This window comes from Notothenia coriiceps, unplaced genomic scaffold, assembly GCF_000735185.1.
Source record: "Notothenia coriiceps isolate Sejong01 unplaced genomic scaffold, NC01 NC01_scaffold00019139, whole genome shotgun sequence".
NCBI lineage: Eukaryota > Metazoa > Chordata > Actinopteri > Perciformes > Nototheniidae > Notothenia > Notothenia coriiceps.
Genome location: NW_011351840.1, coordinates 1 through 5,127, shown reverse-complemented (window position 1 = coordinate 5,127; position 5,127 = coordinate 1). Strand labels below are relative to the sequence as shown.

Below are 5,127 nucleotides of genomic sequence, written 5' to 3'. Positions count from 1 at the left end.
ATGATAGAAGGTGATAGACAGATTGATCCAATCACCTGCCAAGTATTTTTGAAATACTTTTTAAAATGGCTTCCAATGGAGCTTTCCTAGATGGTTTGGTGAAACCATCTGAGTCAGGTTAGTAATGCTCCACCACATGTTTCTATCACAGGGTGAATCTTAAACTGAAGCTTGACTTTAAAGCAACCCAACGGAGGTTTCATGTAAGTTTAGTTCTTTCACTCGTAGCTCGGGCTGCGGGGGTGCTAGAGACGAGAGCATGTTGATACGACCTTCCTAGCCGGAGTTATGGCCGCATTTTACAATAAACTTCCGTTGGGGCGCTTAAAAACAAATATCGCAAATAGAATCGCAATATCTGTCAGAAAAATCGCAATTAGATTATTTCCCCAAATCGTGCAGCCCTAATATACTTGGCAAGGTTTCACATTTTTGCTGTGTGCTGCTGACATACAGAGCGACCAGGAGCAGCAACCTCTAACATAAATGTGTTGAGTGTTAGTTTCTTACAGGTAAAGTCAGAGATACTTGCTTCATCCCCATCTGAAGAATTGTTTCAGGTGAAAAATGTAATGAGGAAACATTTATTTTTAATATGTTGAAAGTATTCCTGATGGCCTATACAAAAAATCTCTTTCCTGTATGCAGCACAAGCCAATGTACCTGCAGGATTCCTGTTTCCTTGAGTTTGTATCTTCATGGTTGATTGCACTTACTGTCGTTTCCTTATAGTGTTAGCTGAATGAAATTTAATATTACATCTGTCTTCGTCCATTTTAATAAATATCGTGAAGGATATTCATAAATCATCTTTAAAATGGCATGGGTAACAAGTAGACGAAGAAGTGTTGCAACCCTCCCCAGTTTCCCCTACAGCAAAGTCATCAGGGCATATTTCCAAAAATACCATAATGTAGGTTGAAGTGGCAGTTTCCGGTCCACACTGAATGCAGACCCTCACCTTGAAAACTATCCCAGCTATGGTGGTCCCAGTCTTTCTGGCCCCTGGAGCTTTGTATCCGGACTCTGACAAGCTGGACTCCAGAACTGCATTCCTGGAAAACATGAATGAGACTCCTATCAACTCCTTCAGTGTAGCAGTGATATAGAGGTATAGACAGAGATGGCAAAAGTACACACATCCTTTCCTCAAGTAGAAGTACAGATACTCGTGTTTAAAAAACTCTGGTGAAAGTAGAAGTACTGACTAAACTTCTTTACTCAAGTCAAAGTAAAGAGGCTTTGAAATGTACTTAAGTAAAAAGTACCCATAACTAGCAGCTGTTTTAAAGAGTACCTGACCTCCCTTTATTTTAATAGAACAATAATGTCATTGTTAGCTAATGAATGTTTCCATGCTGAACAACGGCAACATGACAACGTTTCCATTGGTCCCTCTTCTTTAGAGAAGACCAGGAAATGATGGATACACGGATCGTGTTCAAATCAATAGGCACGCAATGACTCTAAATAATAATGATCACGCCACCAAACATACATTCAAACTAAAGGAACCAGCCTGTTTGGAAAATGTAAGAAGTAGAAAGTACAGGTATTTGTGTTCAACATGTAAGAAGTAGAAAGTACAGGTATTTGTGTTCAACATGTAAGAAGTAGAAAGTAGCCTACAGGTGTTTGTGTTAAAAATGTAAGAAGTCCATGTAAAAAGTTGTCAGAAAAATAAGTAGTGGAGTAAAGTACTGATACCAGAAAAATGTACTTAAGTACAGTAACAAAGTATTTGTACTCCACTACTTCCCACCTCTGGGTATAGAGAGGGTAAAGGCAGAGCTACATGTGCACAGATAACGTCATGGCAGATTGGAGTCACTCAGTATTCCCTCCACCATTTTAGCAGTGACAGTAACAAAGGTTGTTGTTGGTTTACCTGCGGGTGTTCTCGAAGCAGAATCCTCCAGTCTGAATCTCACAGGGCTTCGCGGTGTGCAGCATGTTATCAGAGAGCAGAGCTGAGGGTGAACAAAGGGATCAAAACCTTCAACTAAAGCCCTCAGAAGTCAAGCGGAGTGTCAGCACTTCTCAGGTTTTTACTTTTACTTTCACTTCTTTACCACAAGCCAAGCCTTCCTGCTCTCCACTGTAAAATATATCCACACTCCTATCAAAAAATATCAACACTCATCAAACATTTGTTCGCATTTTGAGTTTGAAATAGGATGAACAGAGATGTGTTTTGTTTTCTCCCAGTTCAACTTTTATTTTTTTCTCCTGGATCAAATCTTTCAGGTTAGGAGTAAAGGAGGGGTCTCTGCCTCTAATAACGTCATCTTAACTTTGGCAACGTTTATGGAATTACTGTAGATGTGTGTTGACATTTGTTCTCATATTGAGTTTAAAATAAGATTTTTTTCGTCAAGAACAACAGAGATAAAGTTTGTTGACACTTCACTTTTTATCCAAGTTGAATTTGTTTCTTCTCCTGGATCAAATCTCTCAGGTGAGGAGTAAAGGAAGGGTCTCTGCCTCGAACTGTAATAACTAATAACTTCATCTTAACTTTGGCAACGTTTATGAAATAACTTGGATGTGAGTTAACTCTTTTTCTGAATGAATAGCCTGTAAGTCACTCGCTAATACAAGAAACTAATGAGACAATACAACTGCTTAAAATATGTACTGATCTTTCTTGCAGTGTATGAAAAATTGCCCACATCATAGTGTTACATTAAAAACTGTCACGGTGAAACAATAAGGGACTCAACGTGGTTCCTGGAGGCCTGCAATGTGAGCTGAACTACTTTCACTTTTTCTCCCTGCTTTTAGTGAAGTTAAGTGGACCTAAAATAACCAAACATTCACTATTCATTGTTCCTGCTGTTATCAATAATGTGTTTTAAGATCGTGCTGAAACGTAAATCTACATTGAAACTCAGGAAAAATACTTCTGTAAGGAAAAATCAGTCATAAGTGTTTTGAAAACAATGTATTTCATTTGCAAGTCAATCAAAACACAATTCTTCATGTTATTATGCATGTTTCCTGCTAGACTGTCCTCCCAATATGATTAGCATAACTTCTGCACAGAATCATTCCATCTCTTCCATTACTACTGTATGCAGAATATCACAAACACATGATGAAATGCTGACTGGCCAACATAGTCTATTACATGAAGACACACCCCTCCCATAGATAGAGAGTTCTTATTGAAGTTTACACACAGATAACTGGCACATCACAACATCATCTTACATCAGTATAAACATGGCACTTCAAAGTTGTTTAAATTAAATGAAGAGGCCTGTTTTCTGATTAGATTCTGAATTGTGTCACTTCCTTGTATGAAAAAAAGACACGGTGGGAGACATTAAGCCGAATACACCACTGGCTGTCGTATGGTAGAACATGTAAACATGCATGTGGAAATCAGAGGGCACAGATTAATACAATCATTAAATAAAAAGCATGGATTAATATAATGAATATACTGCATGTTGTGAGTATCAATGCTCAGTGAAGACATGTTTATGGCAGCCACAAGACTTCATGAGTGATCATTGGGTGATGATACAAGACAACACCATTCGTTATGTGATTTTAGAAAGCCATGATTATTAATAGAGTGAAGATGTTATGAACTTTATAAAATCCTTGGACTGTAAATATAAGACTTAGCAAAGTTATGTTAGAGCAGACGTGTCCCCTGAGTTATCAAACAGTGTACATTTAAGGCACAGAGGCACAACCCAGAGTGTGTCAGGCTATTCATGTAAAAATAATTAATAACTGAGTCTCATCTCATCAGGTTTTTGTTGATATTAAAAGGATTTAAAGACAATCCATCCACAAATTCATTCGTGTTAATCAGTGTAACACTTTAAAACAGAACGGGCTGTAAATCGATTGTCCATCATTATGACTAGTGTGGATTGTACCAGCAGAGGAACAGCACCTGCCTGCCAGTCGTTACAAAGCAGTAATCACACATTATTTAAAGTGCATAATCGATCAAATCACGAGAATACTCTAGCTTGGACATCCTGCTACTGATCCATTTCACTTCACAGGTTATTAAAGTCCTGCTTCACAGTTTGGCTCTGGGCGTTTGCTCCAGCAGTTTCCTCATGTCCTGCAGAGCAGCCTCCACAGCGCGGGCCAGATGTGCTGCGTTAGTTTCTGAACAGCTGTTGAAAGACGACACTGCAAAGTTGATGTGATCGTCCATGGGGTTGTAGCACACGCCGTATCCGCTGGGTGAAACCGGGCCGAAGCACATCACACAGTCGGTCTTTGACGGTACCTTGTGAAGAAATGAGAATGTAGTGTTAGCAGTTAGCCTTCTCCATCTGGAACTCACTACCCCAAAAACATCGGTGAATGCACTGACCTCCCCATGTTCAAATCACAAATAAAAAAAAACCTCACCTCTTCAGAACTGCTTTTAATCTGTTGTAGGAGCCATTTTATGGGTGTTGTTGGTGTGTCAGTTTATTTAAGTTATATGTATAGTGCAATATTATTTTTGAACACTTGGTGGCGGGGTTTAGCTGCACCGGGTGTATATAAAGAGGTCATAGGTGACAGGAGAGGGCAGGACACAGAAGGAAGAGGGCATACCGATTTCACCAGCCCGGCAGATGCTCACCACACAACAACTAAACTGTACAATTAAACCCTGGTATGTAACATGAATAAACCTCATTATAAGCTGCACCAAAGGACCGGAAAATCATCCGTTTGTGTCTGGATCACTCTTCAGCCCTTCTGTGAAGTAACGGCAAAAATATATAGGACATAGAAACAGGAAATTGCCATTACATCTGTAATTAATGTTTTTTTTTGTGATCATATTTTTTTAAATGTAAGCAGAAACACAGAAAAACATGGTACAAAACACATACGTGAAAGAACACAAACAGTTCCCTTACAAAACAAACACAAATAAAATAAAAACCCCACCCTCAGGACCAGAGACATGCTTTCTATATATCTGAGATCTATAATATATTGATGAAAAACAGTATAATAGGCAGGGGTGCACATAACTTTCTCAGTGAGAAACCTGGAGTCAGTGTTTGGTACTCCAACTCCTGGCTCCACTCAAGGTTATTTGATGAAGCCCCCTGTATCGCGAACGTCAACGGGGGCGGGGGGGGGGCTAGTGGA

General features: G+C 39.3%; 1 long non-coding RNA gene across 1 annotated transcript; it reads right to left on the bottom strand.

The window, feature by feature from the left end:
* Positions 1-999: 999 nt before the first annotated feature.
* Positions 1,000-2,071, bottom strand: LOC104951790 (uncharacterized). The gene is made up of 2 exons (XR_799053.1): positions 1,889-2,071; positions 1,000-1,055 (listed from the first exon to the last, which is right to left on the bottom strand). It is a non-coding gene; the product is annotated as an uncharacterized lncRNA (long non-coding RNA).
* Between the last annotated feature and the right edge of the window lie 3,056 nt (positions 2,072-5,127).